We start from the raw sequence: 16,242 nt of genomic DNA, 5'->3' as shown, positions 1-16,242 counted from the left end.
TTTAAATAAATTCATATGTAACTCAAACTTAACTTCCTGCATCGTATTTCATGTCTCACCTGTAACTTTAACCATGGGCCTCCATCAACGCAGTGATCATGGCTTAAAACTTTAATGAGCTTAACTGCGTCGTGCTTGACATAAAAACACAGCATAACATTTTTTTTTTTTTTTTTTAAATCTCCAAGCTTGAGTCGGACTCGGTTACTTTTCTCCTGCATTCAGTCGAGTTCAGACAGAAAAATTCCCTCTATTATGAGCGCTAATTGAAGCTAAGAAACATGTCCCCTCCCTCCTTCAATTTGGTCAGAAATCCATTTCGCCAAAAATATATAATTAAAGCATGTTTTGTTTAATCATGTATTTCTGTGCCATTTGGGCGGAAGAGGATGTGTTAAAATACAGAGGAAATTAGGTAATTTTACTCATGATTAGAAGCCTTAATAACCTGCAGCAAAAAGGGAACTCTTCCCTCTTTAAAAGCTCCACAAAACAATGGCGCAGTATCCTTAATAAAACTGAAGAAGGAAAACATTTTGGCAAGACAGAAAACCTTGGAACTTGAACATCATTGAGGCCAAATACATAAAAGTGTATTTATAAGCGTAAACCTTTTTGTGAATGAATGGGTATAATAATGCTTGATATGCGATGCTTTTAAACCATGTGTCTCCTACTAAAAAATGAATGCCACTGAAGAGCATAGCAACTGTTTCCCCAGCATGCCTGATAACAACCGTGCTCCACTGTGCAGTAAATCTACATAAGGTGCATCACTATGCACATAGGTCTCCACCAGGCGCACCATCTGGTCCTAAGAAGACACTTCTACTGGTCACTACCACTGATGCTATCAACGAAAGAGTAAATATCACTGCCGGTGTACAGCATGTCTCTCTATGAAACTGCTATTTCGCTGAATACTTTGACTTCCTAAACTTAAGATTTTAGCAATAACTCAGAAAAATGCATTAACTTTGAATAAATGATCATAAAAAGAGAAAAAAAAATGTGAATTTTGACCTCTGACACATGCATGATTTCTAGATTAAGTTGTTGTACCATTTCTGCTCATATGGTCTGTTCACCATATGTGGTCTATCACCCAGATGCCTTGCTCTGTTGCCCATAACAGAGTTTTATCCTGTACGACACTTGGCTGATTGACAGTGACTATAAATGTTACAAGGTGCAGAGATTGACACCAGCCAGGGGAACGAGTATTAAACAAAATAACATGACTCCCAGTAAAGCTGTAACTTGAGACTGAGGCTTGTGTTTTGTCATTTTTGCAGTTCTATTTTTGCAAGAAAAACTCGCTCATAATTCCCATGCGGCTCCATCCCTCTATCTGCCATAACAACACCCCGCCCGCCGTTCTTCACACCTCAGACTTTGAATCAGGTCTTGGGTGGAGATATGCTGCACCTTGGTAAAATGCAGACTCCAGCAGCTGTGCTATTGGTGGATGAGTTATTCTGTTGTGACACAAATGCAAACCACTCATTCTGCTTATGATGGCTGCTCACTGGGAGAGTAATTATGAACCCCAGAGATCACTTTGAATGGAAAACGCCCCTCATGGGGAGGCAGTCATGTCAAATTACATCAGTCAGGGGTTAGTTTTTACTAAAAGGGTTTGTAAAAGATATGCAAACTTTCTATTTGTGGGTTTTAATTGTGGTCCTCATTTGCTTTGTTCTTTTCTTTTGCACTTTCATTTGCGCCTCCCACAGTTTTTGTGATGAATCTTTGCAGGTCGTCCCTCATCTCCAGTGACGTCACACAGATTTGTGTGCACACATGCTGAGCTGCGAAGCGACTACACCCCATCGCCTTTAAAGACATGAAAACAGGGATCACAATATCTCCACCGTGGGCCTTTATCCCTGTGGCAGCGTGCTGTCCTGCACAGGCACTGCCCTCTGAGCAAACAAGATTACATTGATGAACAGAGGCAGGCTTGTTTACTCCCTGTGTCAAGGTACTTTGGGGGTGACTCACTGTCAGCGAGGACGAGAAACTTTGGAGATGAGATGCCGCTCTCAGGTATCTGAGGCGATCAAATGAAAATGCTGATTTTAGAGTTTTCTTAAACCAGGTCCTCAAACAACTCCGGCTTTTCAGGTCGCCTTAGGGCAACAATTAAAACTTCTTATGAACTGTCCGTTCTTGTTTTGTCTCATTTGTCATCTTAGTTTGTTTATTAGTTTTGTCCTAAATTGACCTGCCACAATTCTCTACATGCAAGCCAAAGGACACTCTATATCGCTTCAGCCAACCTTGTATCCTAAGGATGTTTTTACACAGCACACTTCACTTTTCAATACCTTTTGTAAAAAATGCCACAGCCAACATAAATGCCAGGATTTTCATCCAGTGCAGGAATGAGTATCATGTTCTTATAGAAGAGAAAGGGTGGATACCTAAGCATACAAAGCATGTGGTTTTTCTTGTACTAGGGGGACAAGGGGACTATAATCCCATACATACCCTGAGTAGATGCATCGGACAAATCAGTGATTGGATGTGTCAGAATTTTCTTCAGTTAAACAAAGATAAGACTGAAATAATTGTTTTAGGATCCAAGGAAGAACGACTTAAAGTCTCTGCTCAGCTTCAGTCTGTAATGTTGAAAACTACAGACCAAGTCAGAAACCTTGGTGTGACTATGGACTCAGACATGAATTTCAGCAGCCATATTAAGACAGTTACAAAGTCAGCCTACTATCACCTTAAGAATATATCCAGGATAAGAGGGCTTATGTCTCGGCAAGATTTGGAGAAACTTGTTCACGCATTTATCTTCAGCAGACTCGACTACTGCAATGGTGTCCTTACAGGACTCCCTAAAAACTCCATCAGACAGCTGCAGCTGATTCAGAACGCTGCTGCTCGAGTCCTAACAAGAACCAAAAAAGTAGATCACATCACTCCAGTTCTTAGATCTTTACACTGGCTTCCTGTCTATCAAAGAATAGATTTCAAAGTCCTGTTGTTGGTTTATAAAGCATTGAATGGTTTCGGGCCAAAATACATTTCTGATCTGCTGCCGCGTTATGATCCATCCAGACCTCTGAGATCGTCAGGTACCGGTCTGCTTTCAGTCCCCAGAGTCAGAAGTAAACACGGAGAAGCAGCTTTCAGTTACTATGCGCCACATATTTGGAACAAACTCCCTGAAAATTGCAGGTCTGCTCCAACACTCACCTCTTTTAAATCAAGACTTAAAACATTTCTTTTTGCCACTGCTTTTAACTGAAGCAATTCAAGTCTTTGAACTGCATTATTACTCTGACTCTACAGTCTTGTTTCTTTTAAAGCTTCTCTATTTTAGCCTACTTGTTTTGATGTTTGTCTCTTAATGTTGTTGCGTTCTTAAAATGCTATTTTTATTTATTTTTATTTTTATTATTATAATTTTTATTTTTATTTGTTTTAATGCAATTTTTAATGTCTTTTAAATGAAATGTTTATGTCTTTTAATGTAAATTGTGTGTGCCTGTAAAGCACTTTGAGTTGCCTTGTGTCTGAATTGTGCTATACAAATAACTTGCCTTGCCTTGCCTTGCCTTGTAATCCACACAGCAAAGTCAAAGTTCTGAATCTGGTAGTAACTACAGTTATTCATGACTGCAATGCAAAACAACAGTCTTGTTTCTCAAACCAGTGGTACATGTTGGCGTACAGGCCAATGCTTGGTCAAGCAATGTTCATTGTGTCACAACATCTGTACTACTCGCTCCATGTAAACATTGTTCATGGACTTGACCAGTTTAGGTCACACATGATTGTGATGGATGTCTGGTGTACGGAGCAATTGCCGGAGCAAGAGAGATAGCTGTGCGCTTGGTTGGCAAACCGCCATTTGAGAGTGGGCTCCATCTTGACTCTGGATGGCTGATTCCTATCTCATTCTCTGTCATTTGCCACAATGGTTTATCTTTCTACTGGAGGCAATACTCATGTAGCATCCTGAGGTGAGATGATTATTATTCATACACATGCCTGAGGCATCATACAATGCCCAGGGACCCTAAACGGCCAGTGTATGAGTAAGGAATCTGGACATGTCATAAAAGAAAGATTGGAGACGGTTAAAGAGATCTCGGATAAACAGCAGCTCTGCCACTTCACTCACTATATTCAGCAGCTTTACAAGAATACAAAGAAACTCCACATGAAACATCCAGAATAAAAATGCTTGCATGCACCTATACGAAACACAAATGCTGACCTGTAAAAAGTAATTTATCTCCTCATCTATACTGACGATTTGTATGCAGTGCAGTGCGCAAGCAGGAGGTGAAAGCATGCAATTCACAGGCAATGATAATCCTCTTGGTTCTTCGATACATATGTCATACAAAAGCAGTGTCTATTATGCGTACAGAATCGTGCTTTATTTACATTATAACCTAACACATCAGGCTGATCTCACAGAATATTTGTAAATGCATACTGTTGAAATGTCCTTTTTGCCTCCCATAAGAACTAAGCTTACAAAAGTAATTGCTGTCACAAACAGGTAAGCAATTCTTCTCACATTTTAATGTTTTAATGTGAAGCCTGTTACACAGCAAATGCATGAAAGCTCCATGAATAAGCCCCTACTGACCTTCAATGTACACTATGCTTTATATAATGTCTGGATAGCCTTTGCCCACCAGGCTAAGTGCAATGAATGTCATTATGACTCTGTGATGTCAGCAGAGACCATGTGCTCTAGTCTCCTTAGGTTTATCGCAGCAGAATGTAAATCATAACATGTGAACAGGTGTGTCAGCTCTCTGTGGAGCACTGCATTCATGTGTATGTGCCAGTAAGTGCAGGCAAACTAAACTAGGCCAGAGGGGGGTCGTGTCCATGGTGACAGCAGCAAAAGAGCCACATGCACGTGAGCAATGCCAGCTACTTGGAGTCATTTTTGGGAGTAGAATGCTTCATAGAAACTACTGTTAATCCTATGAGGACTAGTAATATTTTCGTCAGTTGGAACCTCCGTTAACAGAATAAACACAACTTCATAAAAGCATTTTTTATATTCTGTCTGTCAGTATTTAAAACAAAATGTATCACCACAGGTCACTTCGACCCAAGGGGCTGGATGCACCAACTGGGCTCACGCCTGGTCGTAACAAGGCGTACAATTTATCTGTTAACATCACAATACAGCAACACAACAGGACAAACTGACAATGTTTTATGCAAAGAAATGACTAAATTATATTTGCCAAATTTACATAAGAGGTTAAATAATTAGAATTTGCTGCAGACAGCATTTCATGGAGTTTACCGTAACTCAAAATCACAAAGAAAATATTTTTAAGGGAGACTAGACCAACATATTCAACCGGTCAAAAATATTCTAGGCAGCAGGGCCTTAAAATTATATCACGATTCTTTAATGCGTAAATTTAAAGCAATATTTAATATGCAATAACTGCCTTGATATTCTTGAAATCTTCTAAGAAGCAGTTTATAAATGTTAATATTGGGCATATCCCGAGCTGGCACATATTGTACGATTGCTACATATACAACAGAAACTAAACTCACATAACACAAGCATTGACAGCATGAAGTGAGAATGTTCTCAGTAATAAGACTCGCAGTACTTTAGTTCTGGAACTAAGGGTTTCAAGTATTTCATCTTTTGAATATCACAAAGCTCGTATGTCACACAGTGCATGGAATGGAAAGAATAATCTCTAACAAGTTTCTACTGCCTTTGGACTCCATGTACCAATCCATGGCATCTTTTTTTATATAAGAAATGCACCGAGGCCACCAAATGAGGCCTAATGCACTAGCATCATAAAAGACAGTCACCCCAGTGCCTTTAATGTAGCTCTCCACCGTGGGCTTTCCAGCAGATGATCAAAGCTGGTCCAGACCTGTATAAAGCTTGACTCTGAGGGCAAAGGGGTCCATTGACTCCAGCTCCTCTCCCTTGCCTTTGAGAGCCCAACTAGGCTTTCATTTGCTCTTGCTGCGTCACTGCTATTACCCAGAGTGGATGCCCTGAGAGATGCCTGATGCTTTTTCTCATCTTTAAGTGCAAGGGGACAAGGTGTGCTTGGCAAAAAAATGTTTTATATATAAATGCTGTCATTTTCTGTACTTTTCTACAGGGTTATTTTTTTTTCTAATATATGACTGGCTATGTGGAGTTAAAATAGGAAAGTTTTGGGGTGCAGAAGGGGCCAGGCTCATAGGGGGCGACTGCTGTGTCATGTTTACCCCTGCTGTGGGACACATGGTGCTCTGGTGCTTTTATGCTCTGGAGGTACAAGCACTCCGAAATTTGTTTAGACCCAAGACTGACCCTGCGCATGTGTCATTTTGTTGCACTAAGGGATTTTTTTCAAGAATTGTTATCTTTCAGGCTTCTATTATATTCACATGGCCGCTGAAGAGAGTGAAATGTGTTCTTCTTTCAGCAGAGCTTCATTTCCATTTCGTGGTTCATCCACAGTACATGCTTGTTTCCAGACGGATTGATTCTTCAGCATGTTTGAGGATTAACAAAAGTTCCTCTAGTTCTCCTGATAAATTAAATATGATATTTTAGCTTTACTTTGGCAAGATCCCTCAGCTCATCTGTCTAACAAAGCAGCTTGTGAGAACAGAATTTATTCTTAGAGGAGTGAAAAACCTGACGTAGATTTCAGAAATAACAGCACCAGTCTTTGGAGGCGTTTTGTTACCTAGCAACTCGACTGCAAACCTACTTTACACATTAACTAAATAGAATTTGTAGCATGGTCCCAACAGACAGAGAGAGCACAGAACAGCATCATAACACTAAAAAAAGGAAACTTAATCCGCCTCACCCACAATAGGAAAAACTGCGTCAGGCACAGGAGGAATTAAAAATCCTTTCTGAAGTTTGGGGAGCGTTGATGAAGCCACGCAGGCAGAAGGTTCACTGGTGTTTGAACACAGCAAACAGACACCTAGAATTACGCTCCCATGTTCAATTTACAAGCGACTGCGAGCCAGCGCAGCATTAAACAAGCATCTGGGTGTTTTGGCTCAGGTCGCCATCAGCTAGGCAGAGAAATCCCTTTTCCTTTCAGAGGCTGAGCACAGGGATGTGACTACATCTGAGGCCACCTCATTTAAACTGAAATTAAAAAAAGTCGGAAATAAAGTTGGATGATTACAACTCCATTAGCAGAATCAATTGTGCTTAATGTCACTGTAATCGCTTCCAATGATTAAAGTGTTTGTTGCGTAAATTTAAATAATCAGAGTCCAGACAGAAATAACTGTGCTTTCAGCTCTCAGTACTTTGTGGCTTCTAATCATCCATGGTTTAAAGTTTAGTTTCTCTCCTGCATCGCTGTTTGTACATTCAAATTTCTGCTGGTGAAAACCCAACATTTCCTGATTTTATTGCTTCATAATAAAAGCTTACAGCCACTACCTTTAACCACTATTCAAGACATGCATGTCATCAGTTAAACACAGGCTTTCAAATAGGTAGAACTGTTGTAATGGAAATGCAAATCCCTGCCGTGCTGCACTGACATGCCAAGTCAAACTGAGCCAGCACATGTGTATGGAACAGCCCCACGTGTGGCCTTCATAGGATGAAACACCTGAGATGAGCTAATTATGGAGGAGTATTGTATGTGATGAGTACAATGTCAAGACATGAATACAGGGAAAAAAAGAAAAGTAGATCAAAACCAGCAAATCCATGTCTGAGACTGACATGCTGGTAATGATTTTCAATAGTCTTATTAATCCATCTGAGAGTTTCTGGCTACGAGCTCTGATATGCAAAGTCACGAGCTGAGCAGGCATCATCAGCGTGATTGAGTTCACCCCTGTGGTCTGTTCAAATATTTCCCTGCCAGATTAAGTTTGCTAAACACACAATTCAGCGCAATTACGTTAGCCTCGGCGTGTGTCATTATGGCGCTTAGGAAGAGAGATGGGCACAGGCTGCAGTGACAATGAGGGGCAACTAAACTGCTCCAGAGTCAGCCTTTCAATCCATTAACAGTCCAATTCAAAGCAGCCTGCAGGCAGGAAGTGAGAGGGTCGGATGTCTGCTGTGCTTAAACTTTGGATTTACTTCAGAGGCAGAGAAAGACTGGAGGAAAAGTAAAGAAAACTGAAAAAAGTTAAATAAGTGATAATTAAAACAGGAAAACTCCTGAAACAACTCAGAAACAATATACATTAATCTCTGGACTGTTTAGCCTGTATTAGGGAAAACAAGTTAAATTAGCGAACACTCGAATGTCAGACATAAGCTTCTTATTTAATAAGGCAAAGAAGATGAGAAACTCATACTGAAAACATAGGAGGAAGAAAAAGAGGAATGTGGAGGCCAGATAGTGTATATAAGACTCAAGCTCATCTGTTCTGAATATGCCAAGACTTGTTTGTTCTTCAGGCAGTAGACAGAGTGGCCTTCTTCTAGTCTTTGAATATTTACCAAGCCATAGCTTAATCCCCCAAGAGGAAAAAAGGAGCAGTGCCCACGCTCCTTGAGGAGTGGAAAGAGGGATTAAGCCCACAGTCTTTACCTCACACCTACACACAGCCACACCTAACCACACAAACAGCATTACATATACCCAAAATGTTTCAGCCTCCCCGTGGTGGTTCACAAAACAAATGTTGCTCGGTATTGACATTGACTCGGTCTGAAAGTGCCTCGGGCTGTGATGAGTCACATGAAGCCGATCCAAGAGCAGTTTAGAGAAGCTTACTGCCCCAGATATTTCACATAGTCGAGGAACAGATTAGAAAGCAGCCGCTTTCATCCTGTTAATATGATGCCTACCATCTTTGCTGCCACCTTTAGTACATGAGACGATTTGCCTCTTCCTGTCAGCGATCAAAAGGTAGGGTTAGCACCGTGGGTCCTTTTCCTTCACACCAGTTCTCCGGCTCTCAATCACCAAGTAATGAGTTGTGTTCCGTATATTTTGAAGCGTAAAAAATACATCACATCAACAGTTTGATTCCTTTCATCTGAGTCATAGCAGGGGAGTTTACTCGGTTGCACATCTGTGTTTGGTCCACTTAAGGCAAATCAGGGCTGTAAATAAACTGTACAATCACACATAAGTTGCTTGATAATTTGACACTGTTGTCATTAATCGTGTTTGATTCTGGTGGTTTAAAGAGAGAGGAAGCCTAGTATCACACAGCAGCAAAGGTGTCCTTTCATCCCAGAAACACCTACGTTTTGGGTTTTTTTCTGTAATTAGTTTGTATTATTTAGTGTCTACTTAGGCTAAAATCCTCCATGGTGTGTTATTTTCATGAACACATGGCTAACAAGCCACTGTCCCCGAGCAAGGTCTTCAAATCATTTGCAGCATTTACCACACCCTCGTGATTTGGTCTGCATAAACAGGACCTCACTTCCAACTTCCACCAGGAAAGGAAAACTACATAATGCAGCAACAGTAAACAGTTAACCTGCTTCCTATAGTTTTGAAGTTACCTTCTAATTCTGGTAATTTCTTTCACATCGACTCATTTCTGGTTGCAGGAAAATTGAATGAACAAAATGAGACTCATGTTGCCCCCATAGCTTTACAGAGGCCTGGCCTCACCTCAATCACAGATCATGCTTTTACAAAAGTAAAACATATAAACATGTTCTCACCAAGGTTGCACAGTCCATTCAATGTTGAGACATCACAATAAAACAAATTGAAAAACATCATGTTTAAACTTTGATAAATCTTCAACTGCTACTTCTGAAAACTGAAAATAAAACTATAACAAGAAAGCCCACAAAGAATGTGTACTTCCACATAGGCTGTACAGTTCTATAAAATGTCTAAAACTGAATGAGTCACTTTCATCAGGATGCTGATATGCATCAGACTACTCAGAGCGACAGTCATGGGTGCCAGGTTCTTTCTTAAATAAGAGTGGCAGTTAATCAGAAAATAGCAAAGGGGCCTTATCTTAAAATGTAGAAAATGCTTTAAAAAAAAATCCTGGAAACTCACCAAAAAACTAATCACTTGTTTCTTGGCGCTTTGCCTGACATTCCAGTAAACTTCATTGAAAATCTGTGCTCTAGTTTTTGAGATGTCATGCTAACAAACAAACAAATGTGACCACAATAACCTTAATAATTGTATCTTTGAGTACAGACATATTTTTAGAAGGAAATCTCTCTGTATTATCAGTTATGACCAAATATTACAATCAATTCATGTCTATCTTGGAGTTAGTGAGCCATGTTGTGTCTGGTTTGGTCTCTATGAAGTATCCAGCAGTCATGAAGCTATCTCCCAGGAGATAAACTCAAGCCAGAAAAGAAAACTTGCTTTCAATTTTACACACACCAGGAGCTGCGGGTGCCCTTCTACACTGTTGCTTTTCTATTTCTGCCTGGACACGAACAGAAAATGGACTAATTCTGTCTGTGTAGACATAGTGCATGTCTGTGCACGTAGGGGGTCCAAACTCAATCTGTTCACGGATCAGCTTTTTCTTTAGACATCCCCTTTTCAAACACATACACCGCTGGATGGAATGATGTCTGAATGATCTCCATAAGAAGACAGTGTGAGGTAGATCTACAGCTCTGTGACTACTTGTGCATATAGGGTCTATATGAAGACATGCCGATGTAACAACAGAAAGGAATCTTATTTAGGTAAGGAGGTTGGAGACTGGGTGTATCACAGCGTGTGACAGGCTGAGACATCTCTTATTGATCACCTTCCCTCCCTCCCTTGAAGTTTTAGGTCATAGGTTTTGTTACAGTACATGTGTTTCAGTGAGTGACCGAATGAAAATGTCACATTTCTATGAAATAAATTGTCGTTTAAATTGCTTCTAAATTAATTAATGAAGTTAATGGATTGATTATTACATTTGTTTCACCGTTTTTCATTATCGAAGCAGGGCTTCTGGCAAATATTCCAAATTCATCCAGCTTTCTAAGGGTGCAGCTGTTTTTTATTCCTACAGATGTATGCTAATTTTGTGAAACACTTAACTAATGAATTTGACAGCCCTCCAAAAAAAAACAAAAAAACGAAGAAGACGACAGCTGAGCTCATGCAATATCAATGAGCCTTGCATTCATCTCTCTACGGAGAGAAGCAAACAGGGTCCGTCTTTTGTATATGTCATATCTCCTCCAGCCCATGGTGACCGCAATGTGTCTCAGACACTCTGGCTCACAAAGGACAGATCGACACCAAGGAGCCAGGGGAATTGGAGCATTGTGGGAAATGGCTTCCCTGTGGCCATTTTGAACACGCCAGGCCATCTTCCCCCATGTGTTGACTTCTCTTAAGCTGATCCAGAGGGGACTTTTTTCTCTTTCTCACTCTGTAAGGATCATGGAGCTGCACTGACAGAGACAAGCCATCCCATCTGATGGTTACTAAACACTGCGTGGCAGCCCCAAGCACACACCAGAGTCACTGGGGAAATACTACTCTATATATTTAGTGCTGTACTTTAAATGCATTGAAGTAACACTGTACTGCTCCATAGCACACCGAACATGTTAGAGTACCTGGGTTATCTTATTACCTCATTTCACTCACAAAAGTCATTTAAAATTTGGATTATAACACATTTCTGTCAGTTTTTCTCAGAAATTCCTTGGCCTACCTATGACATGAAATGCTGTCTGCCTGATGTCACTCAACCATTATCGAACAGATAATAGAACACATTGATTCAATGAACAAGGCCGGAAATGAAATAGAAGCACAGTATGTGATTAATAAGGGGAACAGGGAGTGCTGCTGTCTGTCCAGACTGAAAGGAAACATGGCTGGATGCTAACCTTGACAGTGGAGGAGGAGGATTTCATTTTGTGCTAGCAATGACAAGGCAGAAGACTGAATGACAGTGCTACTGATTGAGGTCTAGTCCGCTCTGGGAGATATTATCGTACTTATAAGAATAGTAATGGTGACACATGTAGTTATAAAAATGTGCTTTGACTCCGCTTCCCATTGACTCCACTGCTGTCTTATTCATTGGATTTTTGGGACTTTCTTCAAATATATATAAAAGGGTTCAAATTAACTCACCATCATCTTTTATCAACATTTGTACACGTGGACTGATACCATGTGCACCAGCTAAATAATCAACCTTTCCTCATATCTAAACGACTGAATAGGTCGCATTCCAGAAACACCCAAAGTCCATTCTCTACTGCATAATAATTAGCTGCTGGAAATCACCACCTAACATCGATATGTGTCTATATTATTATGAGCTGCTGTCCAAGTCGGCCTATATGGTTGTTTTTCTGATGACGATGGGCGTAAATAATTCTCGAAAAGGAATGAAGAAACAAAAAGACAAAATACCTAAACTCTACAGCTATGATTGGAACCAAATGATAACATGCTAGCATGAAGAGAATGACAGTGCTGACATGATGAACTTTAGCAGTATAATATTAGCCATATTTACCATCTTAGTTTAGTGTGTTAACTGGCTAACATTTGCTTAATAGAACTAAATATAAAGTACAGCTGAGCCTAAAGGGGATTAGTTGTTATGTAGGTATCTGGCCATAAACCAAAGTACTGGAAAAATGAAAATCATTCATTTAAAACTTGCATCAATGAAGTACTCAGGAGTTGGTTATAACTATAGTTTATCACACAGACTGAATAATAACATCTTGTCAGTCATGAGTCACTCCGTCATGTACCCTGAAAGTCAGACTGTATTAATGAGTGACAAATTATAATAAATTAAAACTTTACTAAGCTCATACATCTACAAATACATAAGCATACTGTTTTAAATCTTTGAGCAGTAAAATATAACGTACAGATTAGTTTATTACTGTTTTGCACTACATAATAACTCCACAGCACTAAGCCTACTCACTCTCTCAGAGGGAGTTTGAGTGAGAGTTTATAAATCGAATGAGACGGTTGTCAGTCCCCATGAGCTGACATTCACCGGTACAGTCATCACCTCTCTCTAAGTATGAGCTGTAAGGATAATATTAGGAGTCAAGTAAAAACTTCAGCAAAAGCTGAACTACCAACAATATAAATTTCCTTGTGTATATGGCTCAGATAACCTCTAAGCATCTACAAAGGTGCACTTTGCAGCAGCTACATATTCGTTTTTAAGGTAAAGTGAATTTCAAAATGACAAGGTTTTCTCTACTGTCTGCACACTGACCCAGACAGCTCTGTAACCTCCTGACATTCCAAAACTCTACAAAATACTGGAAAATTTGCGGACATAAACAAAAACTGCTGCCAAAACAAGCACCACATTACTAAATGGAACAGAAGTCTTTTAAAATTCCCCCCATAATTATGTTTACTGTAAGTGATGGGAAAATTAATCAGTTCTGTGAAAAATAATAAAATTGTGTTACTGGAGGCACTTCCAGCTTGTTTCATACCACATAGATAATTTGGTCAAAGCATGTCTGTTTTTTTCTTGTATTGTGGACCACAGGGAGCTCAGGGGATTAGTGGCACACTAGGAAACAACCCTTTTTGGGGATTATCGGTGGTTGCTGAACATGAAGCACCCTTAAAGGAGGAATAAAGGCTCTACAGAATGACTTCCCTCAGGCAAAATGTGGAAACACGGTACACTTGGATTTTAACCCAATCATATGGCATGAAGGGTGATTAATATGCCTGCTAATGGGAGGAGGCCGAGACATCTCTGGATGTGAGATCAGGTACGAGGCGTAAACAGCAGTGCACACTGGCAAGTGGAGGTGGGAAGTGCACAGTGCATCAATCACTGGTGACAGCTGGGACAGACGCGGGGAGCTTCATCATCGAGAGAGGAGTGGGTGCTCCACTATGTCAAATCAGACAGTGCTAATTAGTAATTTCTGCAAATCTATGCCTCTTACCAGGAAGCAAGCAAAACCTTTCCAGCTACCCAGCAAAACTATTCATTAGTGCTCATCAATCCCCATATGTGAAGTAATAGCAGCAGTAAATCTGTACTCTAAATCTAGTGATTTTTATACAACCTGTAAACCATTCTTTCTTCAACATCGGGACTGTAGCTAAATATGCAAATTGTGTCATAACATTATCTTTTCACCTCTATCACCTCAATGTGCATCCAACAGCAACTTTTTTTTTTACAGTTTGTAGAACAAATATTCCATCGAGTTCTGGTTGAAATAGAAACAAGTACAGGAAGTAACACATCTATCCACCCATTATCTATTATTGAGTAGGTATGACAGACAGGACTCAGACAAAAAGTTTCTTGTCTTTTGTTCCCATAACTCCCCATTGAGATTCTTCTGTAGTTGCTCACATAAAATATAAACCCAGCAGTTATAAATGTGTCCCAGCTCTTCATCTAACAGCTCCTACTTGTTCCATTACTCCCACAGCTGCATTTTTGAAAAACGATAGCTGTTAAGTACTAAACTCACTAAACACATTGCATTTCCTGAGACCAGCCTACATGTGTTGTCACTGTTAAATGGCAGTTACAAGCTTTAATGTGAAGATGCAGCTGTGGGAGATGTTCAGCTTGTATTAGCAGTAAATTAACCTTACCACTCTACAGATAGTAAGCTCTGTGTAAAAAGCCCAGTGTCATCAGTAACTCCAGTCTTATCACAAGCTTGTTAGGTGATGGAAAAACTGAATCACCGTGGTAACCTTAACACCAAGGTGACTTCTTCAAGCTGAGGCCAATTTGGTCCAGTGGGTACTGAGCCAACCCCCAGGTGTTCCCTGGTTACCTTTACCCAGGTGAGGTATAAAACTTGATGTGTTGCATGCAGAGCACACTCATACAACAGTATAGTTTAACCATTTTTTTTTTTCATGTTTCTTTTTTGACTTTGAGATTATTTTAACAAAACAAATCCTACAACCAACTGACTCCAGTGTTAACCCAGTGTTTGTTTTGGGCAAATTAAAATGTCTGCGAGGTAGCTGTTGACTAATTTAATTTAGTTTTTTAATTTTATTAAACCTTTCAAACTAATTCCATGTTGAAATGTGTTTATTATTTACTTTTGAGAATACTGTTGAGCTTCTCTGTCTCACAGCACTTTATGTAGCACACAGGTACTGAAGTGTGTTCTGAGAGAAATAACACTGTTGTGAAAATGTTCCCTGTGTATATTTTGCATTAACATATTGTATTTACATATGCAGACATTATGTTCATTTGTGTAGGCGTTTATAATAATTCCAGCCCCAAAACAGTTGTCCTCCAGTCCATTCTACCAAATAAAGAGTCAACACAAATGTGGACATCATGTAGCCTATAGGATAATGTCTCTCATCCTCTTGACGGAATGACCACTCTAGTCCTTCTGATCACAGCTGACTTTACTCCATTGAATTAGCACACAGCCTTCTGGGCTACAGGCTCAGGGGCCATGTTGGAGCTCAGTGGTGAATATTAGATTGCACGCCTCCAGATCTCATTAAAGGAAGCAACAGGACAATGTCTGCATCTCAAATGAGACCAGGGGCCATCAGGCATCCTGACTCCCTGTTGGATTTACTGATTTGATTGATATTGTGTGTATGTGTCAGGGGCAAAACAGGAGGGTAAGATGTCCTTTTCACTAAATATAATTAGGCCAATTTTACAAATCACAATTGGGGGGGAAATTGGAAATTGGGATTCTACAGCATGCTGTAAATAGCCAACATAATACCATTCATTACATACACAGGCCATACAGTTTCAACGATGAGGCTAGTGGCCAGACACTTACGATATCTTCAGTTAGTGGGCGTTTTTTCTTTCTTCCTTCCTTTCTAATGGCAGATCACTGAAAGAGACATATCATAGTGTCAGTGACATTAAGTATAAAAACATCTTCTTTTAAGGTATAAATTGCACAGAGAAATACAGTAAAAGTCTATGAGAAAACATCATACAACACACCAGTCATTCAGCCAGTATATTCCACCCAGAATCTAAGGTACAATCTAATTAAATCTGTCAAATGAGTCCATGAAGACGTATGAATGAGGCTTTGCCGCCGAATTAAATTAATGGGTCAATTTAGATTTTAACAAAGATGTCCAGTATTGTGCCTAAAGCAGTTGTTCATAGTGGTTAACCAGTAGCCATTAATTAATACCATTCAGTAGCTGTAACATTTCCCAAAGTCCAGAAAAGAAGTAGGCTTATACTCCAGAGAAGTGGAATGAAAGCCCATAATGGTAATTTACTGTAATTTAACTACTGTTGGACTGAGAAAGTGACATCCCATTTTCATGACACACTGTTGGACAATGG

At 39.8% G+C, this 16,242-nt stretch overlaps 1 protein-coding gene across 5 annotated transcripts in view; it reads right to left on the bottom strand.

The window, feature by feature from the left end:
• Positions 1-16,242, bottom strand: part of syt1a (synaptotagmin Ia) — a 185,565-nt gene that overhangs the window by 105,570 nt on the left and 63,753 nt on the right. For 4 of the 5 annotated variants that reach the window (XM_030440196.1, XM_030440199.1, XM_030440197.1 and 1 more), the window contains one exon: positions 15,713-15,769. The exons of the other annotated variant lie outside the window; for it this stretch is intronic. The gene's annotated coding sequence lies outside the window, so the exon portion shown is untranslated. The remainder of the gene's footprint in view (positions 1-15,712; positions 15,770-16,242) is intronic. 5 annotated transcript variants of the gene reach the window in all.

This window comes from Sparus aurata, chromosome 14 (assembly GCF_900880675.1).
Source record: "Sparus aurata chromosome 14, fSpaAur1.1, whole genome shotgun sequence".
Classification (NCBI taxonomy): Eukaryota; Metazoa; Chordata; class Actinopteri; order Spariformes; family Sparidae; genus Sparus; species Sparus aurata.
Note: the sequence above shows the minus strand (reverse complement) of the source record. Positions and strands in the feature narration are given on the sequence as shown.